This window comes from Engystomops pustulosus, chromosome 1 (genome assembly GCF_040894005.1).
Source record: "Engystomops pustulosus chromosome 1, aEngPut4.maternal, whole genome shotgun sequence".
Classification (NCBI taxonomy): Eukaryota; Metazoa; Chordata; class Amphibia; order Anura; family Leptodactylidae; genus Engystomops; species Engystomops pustulosus.
Window position 1 is genome coordinate 61,433,271 of NC_092411.1, and position 13,627 is coordinate 61,446,897.

General features: G+C 39.9%; 1 protein-coding gene across 1 annotated transcript in view; it reads left to right on the forward strand.

Moving 5' to 3' along the window:
* The first annotated feature begins 8,312 nt into the window (after positions 1 to 8,312).
* Positions 8,313 to 13,627, forward strand: part of SLC27A6 (solute carrier family 27 member 6) — a 45,554-nt gene continuing 40,239 nt past the window's right edge. The window contains exon 1 of the mRNA XM_072141742.1: positions 8,313 to 8,429. The gene's annotated coding sequence lies outside the window, so the exon portion shown is untranslated. The remainder of the gene's footprint in view (positions 8,430 to 13,627) is intronic.

Sequence of the window (13,627 nt, forward strand, 5' to 3'; positions counted from 1 at the left end):
TTCCAAGTGTGGTCTGACCAATGATTTTTATAAGGGCAAAACTTTGTCTTTATCATGAGAATCTATTCCTCTCTTTATACATCCCATAATTTTATTTGATTTAGCAGCAGCCGTCTGGCTCTGGTCGCTAAAATTAAGTTTACCATCCACCAGTACCCCAGCTGCAGTTTTACCAAGTAATTGACAGTTTAAAATATAATTATACTTTTTGTTTCCATGACCCAACTGCATAACCTTTATCTACATTAAACCTCATCAACCATTTCTCCCCCCACTCCTCAAGCTTCCACAAATCCCTCTGTAATGCTAAACTATCAACCTCATTATTAATTACTTTACACAGCTTAGTATCATCTGCAAATATTGACTGTGTAAACCCACCACAAGATCATTAAATATAAATGTAAAAATATTTTTAAAAAAGTAACCCCAATACTGACCCCTGTGACACTCCACTGGTAACATCAACCCAATCGGAGAATGTGCCATTAACCCTTCCCGCCGCAGCCCTTTTTCGTTTTTGGGTTTTCATTTTTCACTCCCCACCTTCAAAAATCTATAACTTTTTCATTTTTCCATGTACAGAGCTGTGTGATGGCTTATTTTCTGCGTAACAGATTGCACTTCAAAATGGCGGTAATTAATATTCCATGCCGTGTACTGCGAAGAGGGAAAACATTTCAGAATGCAGTGAAATTGGTAAAAAAAAACGCATTTGTGCCGTATTCTTGTGGGTTTGGATTTTACGGATTTCACTGTATGCCCCAAATGACATATCTACTTTATTCTTTGGGTCGGTACGATTACGGGGTTATCAAATTTGTATAGGTTTTATAATGTTTTCATACATTTAAAAATATGAAAACCTCCTGTACAAAAAATTTTTGGGGGATTTTGCCGTCTTCTGGCGCTAATAACATTTTTATACATTGGTGTACGGAGTTTTAGGTTGTGTCGTTTTAGGCAGATTTTGATGACGTTTAGAATGTTATCATTTTTAGGACTGTACGACATTTTGATCACTTTTTATAGAATTTTTAATTTTTTTTATTAAATGGCACTTTGGGGCGCGATTTTCCATTACGGCATTAAACAGTGAAAAACCGTTATAATATTTTGATAGATCACGCATTTTCGGATGCTGTGATACCTAATGTGTTTATGATTTTTATTGTTTATTTATATTTATATCAGTTCTAGGGAAATGGGGGTGATTTGAGTTTTTAGGTTTTTTTATTATAACTATTTTTTTTTTATTTTTTTCATTTTTATTTTTACTATTTTTCAGACTCCCTAAGGTACTTTAACCCTAGGGTGTCTATACGATCCTATCATATACTGCCATACAGCCCATTTGCTGCCATCTTTTTGAAGCCGGCGGCGGCGATCAGTGGGAAAATACTGGCACCGATTGCGGGTGTTACCGGTAAGTCTAACCGGCTATGGAGAGGGCTCAGCCCATGAGTCCACTCAATGCACCCGCACCTGGCATGTGACATAGTATTACATCACTTATTGGTAAGGGGTTAATGACGATCCCCTGTTTTCTATCACTAAGCCAATTACTTACCCAAATAAACAGATTTTCCCCCAGTCCCAGCAGTCTCATTTTTTTTACCAACCTTTTATGCGATACTGTGTCAAATGCTTTGGAAAAGTTCATCACCAAATTATTGTGATGTTAATTTCCTATACTACCTAAAAGTGTACAAATAATTTGAAAACTGGATAAAATCAGTCCTTTGGTCAAGGGAGCATGTCACTACACAGTCCACACTAAGTGGACAATGTCAGATTGTGTAGAGATACCCAAACCCTGTCTTATAACTCACACTCAGGGCCGGCACCAGCACTTGGCATACCCGGGCAAGTTGTGGGACCCAGGGCCACTGGGGAGCCCACATAAGGCTGTACATAAAGAATCCATAGGGGGTGAGGGGGCTGTTTGGAATGATAAACTAGGGAATAGTTTTTAGTTTATTAATGCTGCCACATGAGTTCACTGCAAAGGGGCCTACTGAGGCTCTGTCTCCAAGGGGCCTCCTGAATCCTGGAGCCAGCCCTGCTTGTACATATCATTTTTTTCATATCCATCTAAACAGTTTAAAGGAAACCTACCACTTGAAGTGGCAGGTTTCTGATGGAAATACCGGGCACCAGCTCAGGGTGAGCTGGTGCCGGAGCTTATTTTCGTTAGTGTTTTAAACCGCTAAGGCTGCTCCACAATTGTTATTGTCAGGACTCTCAAATTGTACTGAATGGATCAGGTTTCAGGCCTTTTGCTGGAAAGCCACACCCAGAGCTGCCTGTGATTGACAGCTGCATTTCTGATCCTGGGAAAGCTGGGTGTGCCTCTGAACTCGTTTTGCCTGCAGCTGCGGTTTGAGTGATGGACGGCTGAGCCAGTCAGTGCTGGAGGCAGTGTCCATTACTGCTTTATATTCTGCTCAGCCCCTTCATTTGGTGTTGGTTATTGCAGTCTTTCTGTGTATCTAGTGCTCTTGCTATTGTGTTTCTGGCTATTCTGTGTACTGACTTCTGCTTTGCCTTCTGACCATTCTATTTGCTATACGAATCTGTACCTTTACCGCCATCTTGGTTTTGACCCGGTTTGTTTGACTTTGCTTGTCTGTCTGTATCTTTTGTTTGTCCCTCAGTATCGTTTATCTCCTAGTGTGACCCCACCTTCCTGCCTCTCTAGTGTCGGTTTCTGTTACCAGTGTGAACACTGACCTATATCAGTATCCCGGTTACCTGTCCGCTCCACCATCCAGCAGCTGCCAGAAAAAGTAGGTTTTTCCTGTCATCTTGTAGGGTCACTCAGGGACCATCAGTTAGGTTCCTGAAATGGGTTGGTCTTTACCAGGGCGGTTTATCTGCTTTAGGCAGGGCCTTAGTCCGCAGGGACGTCGCAGGGTGAGTTCACCACCACTTACCTAGTCTGACAGCTAGCGCCAAGCCTGGTTGTGGTTGCGCGATTGCTGGACAGGTGCTGACAGTTATACTGCAGGGAATACAATTATTTACTAAAATATACAAGTCAGGTGCAACTTCCTATTAGTATATAATATTATATAATTTTAGTATCTTAGAATTTTAGTATAATATCCTAATAATAATAGTAATCCTAGAATTATATCACTCTAATTTTCAATTCCTCACAAATCAATTTCCAGAAACCTTAAACAAATGATTCTAGTCCCTAAGGATACCATTATTACCAGGGATGGCTCGCGGCTGGAGGATTCATTAATTCTGATGTCATTCTTGCCACAATAGACAACTATTTTCTGTAGAACTCTACTCTATAACTGCCAAAAGACTATTGTACAAAGAAACAAGCAGCAACAATGTAGCCCTAGAACTGCTTTCAGCAGAATGAAAGCAAATGATGATGATTTCCTAAATGTGAAGGCTGAATACAAGTCTTACTTAATGGGCAGATATAGTGTTACTCCTCATGTATACACAGAGCAGCTAATATTGAAAAGTTGTATAAAAGGTTAGGTACTGTTCAAACCTGACATGCTTTCTTTAAAATTAGGGCAGGTTAAGGAATAAAAGGAGTGTTTATGACATATACATTTTGGGAAAATGTATTAAGCCAAATTTCCCAGACTTCTGGTGTAATTTCAAGGCTTTTAGACTTGTTTTCAACATATTTTCTGACTTTTCCTACTAAGGGGGTGAAAAGTGGGCATGGGAAGGCAGAAAATAGTCCTTGCACCAAATATTTTTAGACCACATTGTGGCACACAGTTTAGAACAACTCTATGAAGGTGCCAAGTAGACCACAGTTTTAAACTGCACCAGTGTGGTGTAGCAAAAACTAGTGTAGTCTGTCTTTGCAGTGGCAGAGCTTGCGCCACATTGTTACATCTCCCTCATTCTTTTCTACTTTCTATTGATTAACTCATTTTGATTTACACTGGCAACTTATTTTACAAGAAATCTACTGTAGTCAGCTTTGAGACTATTAAATATAGTTGTATTACAGCATATTCATATTTTCCAGCTTCTCTGTGCAATGAACAAAATATAAAAAGTTGCCACTAGAAAGTACAATTTGTCCTGCCGATAAAAATCCCTCTATAAACGGAGATATAAAAAAAGATATGGCTTGTGGAAAGAGGGGAGTAAATAAGGGAAATACAAATATGGAAAAGGTCCTGGCAAGAAAAGGGTTAAACAAACCACATAAACTTAATAGTTTAACCAATTATCGAAATCTCCCCATTTTCCCTAATAAGCCAGATACAATAATGCTGAAGCATCCTGGCATTATGGGATGGGAGAGCCCACACTTTTTGGGTTTTCTCAGCTTGATAATACCAGCCAGCAGCGGGCCCAGTGTCCAGTCATCTAAATATGGTCATATACTTGATTGTACCCAGCTCTTCCAGCACCCCATATTGAAAGGTACTATATTAGTTGTAATGGGTAGTGATTTATCCTTTTCTCCAAACTAATTCATGGAAACTATCTATTACTTTTTAAACCATAACCATGTCAATAAAATCCTGGTTTTAGATTAGTCCACCAGATCTACAAACCCAAAGTATGTCATTGAATTGTAGTAGCCCCTGTATTTTCTGCCATACAGGAGCCCTGCATCTCAGGACACCTATGTGCCAGGGGCCAGGGACCCCTTTGTTATTAGGGGGTTATAGGGAGTCCCTGTCATTATTGACTGTGGAATATCTCTGGACTACCTACTCCAAGAGTTACCGCATTTAATGGCCGCAGGCACTGATTGCCATGAGTGACCTCATCAGTTTACTTGAAATGCTGGGAAACTCCTACTAATCGAGAAGCAGCCCAGCAATTGCAATTATTGGCAAGCCAATCAGCTTGGCAATATTATGCCAGGAATGAAGAAAAAAGAAGAAAAATGAAAGCAAATATGGATAAAAGGGAATTTTGTATTCAACAATTATTTCCTCCTCTCCCAACCAGCAAGACAAATAATAATATTAATTATATCTATGTAATATTAACATAGAAATGTCTCCTATCACATTTTTTTTTATTACAAATGTTTTTGTTATACTGTCCGCACGAAAAGCAAGGGAAATTAGCGTAAGTATATAATTACTCTTTCTGGCCATAGTGAAAATCGCAGAATATAGTATTATGTATATAGATAGTGACATAGAAAAATATTCAGAAATCATGTAATATTCCTAAAAATCTGTTTTACAGAAAAACTTGGTTTAAAAAATAGGTAATATTCTGGGGGCACATTACCCTTAAGTGGTATAAAGTATATTGCACTTTATAAGCTCTACAGAACTGACCCATATATGTGCATTTTTCTAAAGATCTCACTCACATGGACAACAGAATAAATCTTAACGTTATACATCAAATTAAAAAAAAAAAACACTTCCTACTTTGGAAGAGGTCTCTGACAAATGGCATCACATAAAACCTCTGCTGGTTTCGGCTTCTTCAGGGGCTCACCATTTCTTTACTGAGAGACTGATTAGCATGCAAAGCTCTGCCGAGATCGAATGCACTAAGGACCTTCTTAAAAGCATGCAGAGACACTGGGTCTTTGTGCATTGTTGGCAATGAATGTGGTATATTTGTATAAGAAATGGGCCTTTGCCAATAAACCCTTTTTAAGTTTGCAAAGTGCAGATTTTTACATTTATTTCTGTAAATAGGCACTCTAAACTAAATACCAAATAGAAAGCAGGTTTGATGCTGTCAAGTATGACTTCTGTGCTTCATTCACATATTATGGAATAGAGTGTAGAGAATAATGGCTGTGAGGGAGAGGAAGCACTGCACTCCATAGTAAGAGCTTACCCAACATACCGTAACAAGGCTTGGCATATTAAATTCAATAGAAATGTGTATACAAGCTAAATCTGCTGTGATCCTCTGAACTTCACCCGACGAATGCTATCAGCTGTTGATAACTTCAGGAAATTTTGTATTCCATGCTGCTAAGTTGATAAACGAATCCCAAAAATAAAACACAAGGAATAGCCCTGCTTACATCTATAAACATACCTTTTATACAGGGGCGTAACTATGGTGTTAGAAGCCCATAGGGCCCAAAGTGTTAGGGGGCCCTGTCATAATAATGCTTAAAAGTCGATATATTATTCACTGAGAATGTGTAGAGAGAATAAAATATAACTTTTATTTGTAATCTCAATTAAAAAAAACATCTAATAAATGTCAGCAAAACCCAAAGGTGTGTGGAACATAATTACAACCATACTGAAAAAAATCATACTGAAAAATCTTTTTGGAGAGATTGATACTCCCTCATGCTCCAAATTTCCTAATGACTGACATTGAAAGGATGATAAAGGTAGAGGGCAGAGCTGTTCACCAATATTCACAGACTTGTTCACTTACCACACTACACACTGCGGCTGAATTGGGGATTCACACTGAACTACATAAAGGTCTGCTGGCGTGCTAACTCTGACCCTCTCCTATTTACATTGCAACCATCCGTTTCTATCCCTGTGACAACCAATTGCAGCTCAGTTTTCATTTTACCAGTGCTCATGAATATTTTAAAGGGGAGCTGTGATTGGTTGCCATGGACAACTAGAAATATTCTGACTTTCAGACAGTTTGATAAATCTGCCCCAATGTATGTGCTGCTGATTGTGCATGCACACAATCAAGGTCCCGCATTGATAACAGCAGTGAACCCGAGCTGTGGGTTCTCTGAGATTATAAACCCATAGTACCTCCCATTCATGCGGGGCATCCCTATCCATTGTCCAATCCGCTGGCTTCACTCGGGGCCCCTACTCCATGATGCTCTGCCCCCGTCATAGTCCAGACAGCCAATCCTAGGGCTAGTACCAGACACACCTCACCTAGCCACATCATCAGCACCTATGAAGAAGGATAGGCGTGCCTGCTCACTGAGCCACAGGATTTATGACCCCGCCCTGGATTCTAACGAGACCAATCAGGACCGTGATCCGTGCATGGCACGTTGGCCCCCGGACCAGTTGGACAGGGATTGTAGTGAGTCTGTAGCAACAGGCCCGCCTCTAGACGCGGCTAGTTGGTGTAGCTCCTCCACAATGTTACATAGGGTCCTAACGATGACCCCCCAGCAAAAAAGTCGGGTAAGATCAGGGAACCAGGGGGGTGGGGGTGCCACAATCCCCTGCTGCACTGGGGTAAGACCCAATGGAGTCAGGGTAAAATGTGCCGTGTGTGTTGCGGCACTCATATATTGACACAATTGCCCACAATGGGAGGAAAAACATATGATAGACATAAGGTCTACAAATCTGAGATAACTCAGAACGTCCAATGGGGACTTTGAGTATAGGAGGAAGAGGAACACCGGTAATGGCAACATTGGTCCTTAAATACATGGAAAAAGTTCCTCACTCAATGTCAAGGGGGTAGTACATAATGCACTAGGGAATGCAGTAAAGAGGGACCATGTCCCAAAATGGTGCAAGCCAGAGTCATGGTCACTCATGACAATGCCCAAAATATCACAGATAGTATTATCATAGAAGCCAAGTATTCTTATGATGCACAGAAAAGAAAGAAAGCAATAAATTCCAAACAAAAGCTTGAGATGGGCATGGTAATAAATACGGGAACTCTATTCAAAAATTTAGAAGTAGTAAACGACCCATCGAAGGCATGTGCATATGTAGAAGTCTATACATGGATTTAAGATGAAGCAGGTATATATTAGTTGGTCATTAATTCCTGCTGGCTGTACACAGTTTATCCGAAAAATACATTGAGCCTCTTTCCGTAGGATAAGGTTATTCCAAATCCCCACACACACAAACCGGGGGTCATACCCATTCCATTGCTTGAAATCATAACACTTTCAGGTTACCTCCATGATGTAAATGTAAGTGTCTAGCTACTGGTGTGTCTTGATCATCATTCTCCAACTCATTGATGTGGTCCCTGATTCTTCTTCTAAATTGCCTGTAGGTTTTTCTCACGTAGTTCAGGGGACACGGGCAAGTAATGAAGTATATCACCCCGGGTGTCAGGCATGTGACAAAGTCCCTGATCGTATATATTACTTTCCGGTTGATGCCCTCGAAAAGGAACGCCCTGTCTGTATCTGCCAGGTTTTTTTTTTTACATCCAGCCATGTTGTTTTTGGGGGAATTGATTCCAGTTAACTATGTACCAACCTATCTCTTAGGATCTTTTCCCTCTTATAAGTCACAGAAGGGGAATCAGATATGCAGTCCTCAAGCAGTCCATCACCCTAGTAACGCTTGCCAAACAGGGCTGGTCTGCAGGGGAACTGGGTGTGGCTTAATCAATTACAACATAGCAGCAACCTAAGTCACAGTTCACACACGCAAAACACAAAGGGTACAAGCAGCATAACCAGAGGAGACAGCTACTGCTGGAACAGTCTAAATAGAGGAGGTTAGCTAAGAAACTGCTGGAAAAAGGTAATGAAAGTAATAGGCAAATTTGTTATACATCCCAAGAGAAATTGATTTATGAAAAAAATAGTTTTGGAGTTTCACTTTTAGAGTGGATCCTGCCAGAGGGAGCACTCACCTGTATGTCAGTGGGCTTGGTATACAATCCTTCATTCTGGTGGTAGATATCCTATTTGTTTTAATGCATATTCAGTATACCATTTGTAGTTTGGAATAGGACACCTTGATGGAATTCAACAATAGTTACTTATTTTTGCGCAAAAAGTTTTTCACACTTGCTGCCATTCATGAGTCCCAGAGTAGCTGAACCAGCTATTTCCTGTAGATGGAAAATAACTAGAAATAACGTGTTTATCCCTTGGATATCTGTGGATATGTTCAGCTTTTCTGAAAGCCGATAATTGTTTTCCATGGTACCACTAAGGTCAATCGAGTGACATGTTTGGCAGCTCTAATGTAAACATTTACTGACCCTTCTTACTTGCATTTAACTTTTGTATAGGGTGCATAGAGTTGCTGACCCACATCTTCATGTTTGTAATGCAAAGTAAGGTAGATCACTGAACAAGAATGTCAGCTGTGCCACTCCACTATTCCTCATCCAAGTTACAGCAAGTTTATTGGTGAAAACAAAATGAAATGTTTTTATCCTGGCTTTATTCCCAGTAGAATAATTCCAACACGTACACATTTGCACTTTAAAAAAACTGTGTACTTTTTCAACACAAGCCTCAATTGTCCCCAAGTGCACGTTATGGATTTGCCAGATGAAATTGAAAATCACATCATGCACTCATTTACCTTTGGAAAATTCTTAAATTCACAGAGAACAAAAATCTGAAAAATAATCATGTAGAAAGCCCATTATACTAAACATATTTCTGCATCAATTCTGGTTATTCAACACAATAATTTGTACAAATTTACCCAAAATACCATTGTTTGTTTGACACATTAACCGTGCACTATAATAATTTTCAGGAAAGATATGTTATATATGTATTTTGCATTTTGCACCTTCCTGACACGGCCCTTTTCCGGTCACTTTAACCCCTTAATTACCGGGCCTTTTTTATTTTTTTCATTTCCATTTATTACTTCCCACCTTCAAAAATCTATAACTTTTTAATTTTTATGCGTAAAGAGTTCTGTGAGGGCTTGTTTTCTGTGTAACAAATTACTCTTCATAGTGATGGTATTTAATATTCTATGCTATGTACAGGCAGTCCCCTGGTTATGTACAGGATAGATTCCATAGGTTTGTTCTTAAGTTGAATTTGTATGTAAGTTGAAACTGTATATTTTATAATTGTAGATCCAGGCAACATTTTTTTTGCCCCAGTGACAATTGGAGTTTCAAAATGTTTTGCTGTAATGGAAACAAGGATTATCAATAAAGCTTCATTACTGACACCTTACAGCTGATCATTGCAGTCTGGGACTAAAGTAAAGCATCCAGAGACTTCACCAGAGGTCACAGTGGGCAAAGGGGTTCGTCTTTAACAAGGGGTCGTCTGTAAGTTAGATGTCCTTAAGTAGGGAACCCCTAATTTTTGTAAGCCATAAGAGATTAAAGATTAAAAAGCCCCCAAAATGTGTAAAACTATTTCTCCCATGTATATTAATATAAATTGCCCCACATCTGCATATAAAATGTTGTTTAGGTGCATAGAAGAGGGAAAGAGCCTTTTAGAAGCCAAATTTGACAGAAATACTTGCATTTGGAGAGCCCTAGTGGTATAAAACAGAGAAAAAACAAAAATATGACCCTAATTTTTGAACGCATTTAGCAAGGTGTAATTTGTGTATTTGACCCTACAGGTGTATGATCCAATTAGGTCCGTAAAAGGAAAAAGGTGAAAATTTTCCTATAAAGGTCACCTTTCCCCTAACTTTTGTAATGCGCACGGGATAAAAGATGAAATAACCCCAAAAAATGTGTAAAACTATTTCCCTTTAGTGTAAAAGTACCCCGCATGTGCATATAAAATGTTGTATGGGTGCACAGTAGAGGGAAAGAGGGGTGTTGACGTTTTAGAAGCCAAATTTGACCTTTACATGTGTCAGGATACATTTGGAGAGCCCTAACCATATAAAACAGAGGAAAACCTGAAAAGGGAACCTAATTGTTGAATGCACACCTCTTGGAGAAGTTAGCAAGGTGTACAGCAAGGAGAATACAGCAGGTCTCCGGAATGATAAAGCACTTGGAATATAAATGAATAATAATAATAAACAAATAAAGAACTTGGAGAATTACAACGGATGTGCTAACAAAAATAAAGGCCAGTGTACTACAGTCGGGTCCTGCCAGGAGACAGGGACCCGTCTCAATTAAGAAATTGCACAGCCCCGTGGCACTGGCAGACCCGGGGCTTCCAGCGGAGGATTGGATCGGGCCAGTGTAGTAGGGATGGGCTGCCCACCAAGCAAATAGCAGGGAAAGTAGTCAAGCAGCTGTCCTCTGCGCTCCTCTCAAGCTGTTCCAATGGTTTTCATTGTGATGTCCTGTACTTCTAGCATCATCTCAAGTTGTAGTATGTCAGTTAAGAGAATGTGTTATGTGTACAAAATATGTATATAGATGTGCATTTATGAAGCATATAGATGTTTTTGACATGTGCATATCTGTGGTCACCATGTGAGTGTACCCGTGTATTACGTTTATGAATGTGTATTTTATGTGTGATTCTCATAGTGTACCTTGTGTAAGTCCAATGGACATGGCCGTATTTTGTGGCCATGAGCAGCACGTGCTCTGCAAAATAAAAGATGGTGCACACACAAATTTTTTTGCGGATCACACCTAACAACAAACCCTTTTTCATGAATGCATTTTCCCATTTAACTAAATTCACCCATAGTGACTGGAGGTACATATTTATGTACGGTTATGTGATAGTATTATGTGTACGGTATAGTGACAGTAGATACATATTTATGTGTATGGTATAGTGCAGTAATGGCGAACCTTTTGGAGACAGAGTGCCCAAACTACAATCAAAATCCACTGATTTTCCCGTGAAGTGCCAACATGGCATTTTAAGCAGTAATTTATTGCTACCTGTTCTTCCACATCTTTCAATTGTATCCCCCCCCTGAGGCCACCAATACAGTTGAAAGTAGGAGAGCATATTCAGAGTCTCGTTGTAGCTTCTCTCCAGGGTTTCTCTGTAAAGGAAAAATGGTTGGTCCAGCAGGAAGACCTCCAAAGATATTGCAGTTCTGTCACCACTTCTCACTTTTCCCGCAGTTCCTAACAACAAAATGTTGCTTTAAAATAGCGCTGAGAGCAGCATCTCTTAAGTTGCCTGGGACTTGGTGGATTTGGTCCTATTTGGTGAACTCTGTCCTGAGGTGAGGGTCTGAGTGCCCACAGAAATGGCTCCGAGTGCCACCTCTGGCACCCGTGCCATAGGTTCACCACCACTAGTATAGTGACTGCAGGGATATATAAAGTGTGTAGTTGTGTAGAAGGGAGCATTTTTTTGTCTGTCTAAGGAACCAAAATGCCTTATTCTAGCCCTGTTCAGACTACTTTACTAATGGCTTGAATTTATAGCATTTTCTGCAGCAAGAAATCTGCAGCCCCGCAATACTATGGGAACATACCATAAATCTTTTATATTTCCCATTCCTTTTAAAACCTATGAACTATAGACACATTAAAACTGTATTATGTATTATGAGAAGTCAGATCTGTATGCATATATGTGTGCACCTCCCTCCTTATCTATCACCCAGTAGCTCTCACTTTAGCTCATTTAGATAGCAAAGAATTTCAGGCTAGATTAAATTAAGAGGATTTATAGTTTAAATTCCAATTTATAATGCAAAATAACAAAAGTACAGTGAACCTTTATACACTTTATATACAGTAGATACATGACATTAATATTTAGCTTAAATACCACATTAGTGTAACATTTTACCTTTTTAGATTTTACATGAATAGATAGAGACAAAAAAAATGTAGAAAAAAAATGTAGAAAAAAAAATGTAAACTTTTAATGACGTTTTCAATGCTACAATGGAAATCGCACATTGTAATGAATGTGTTAAAATGAGACAGTCTTGGTTCTTTGTATGACCCAAGGCTGTCATAGTAACTGATCACCGCCCCTTAATGACCTCACAGGAGGACGGTGATTGGATCCAATATGGCAGCGCCCACACGTCACCGGGATTTATATGCCTCAGGCATCTTTATTGGAGGCATTTCATGGCTAACACACATGGCTGCGGGTGTTACCAGTGGGTGTTTGCTGCAATATGCAATATGCAGCAAACACCCACCTTGTACAGAGAGGGCTTAGCTCGTGAGTCCTCTTCATACAGAGGCAGCGATGTGTGACATACTAATATGGCACATGTTGGTAAGGGGTTAAAATAAAGTCCTCTCATCCCATTTAAAAAAAAAAATACTGAAAGCATTAATAATTGACGTCATCCTCCACCCCTGAAGGCAGGCTTATTAGATTAATTTTAAGATCTACTGGGGGTCATTTACTAAGGGCCCGAATCGCGTATTTTTGTTGGCTTTACCGAAAATTACCGATTTGCGCCGAATTGCCCCGGATTGTGGCGCATCGGCGCCGGCATACACGTGACAGAAATCGGGGGGGGGGCGGGGCGTCGGAAAACCCGACGGATTCGGAAAAACGCTGTACTTTTAAAAAAATGTGCCACTCGACACGCACTTACCTGCACCCAGGTTAGCTTGGCGACTTCAGCGCAGCAGCGACACCTGGTGGACATCGGACGCACTACCTTAGTGAATCACCGGAAGACTCGAATCAGCGTCGGAGAACCCGCCGCTGGATCGCGAATGGACCGGGTATGTAAATCTGCCCCACTGTCTTCCTGTGTTATACAATCGTGGAGATTTATGAAAGTGTCTTTGAACAGATCAGTGCAGAGTTAGACTACACAGTTTTATTCATGCTGGATACTAAATCTAGAGTAGACTGTAGTGCACTGTTGAGTCGTGTCTTATTTTAAAGGGGTTATGCCCCCTTTTTGCACTTGTCGGAAAACTTTCTAGAGATTGTCTTAATGCCTTAATAAATGTGGACAATACAAGTGCAAATTACTCCAGGATTCTGGCATAAACAGATTGATAAATCTCCCACAATGTGTCCTGGAAAAATATACATGCCCCACTAATAACTGAAATGATTTATGATCCACCTTATTAATTATTA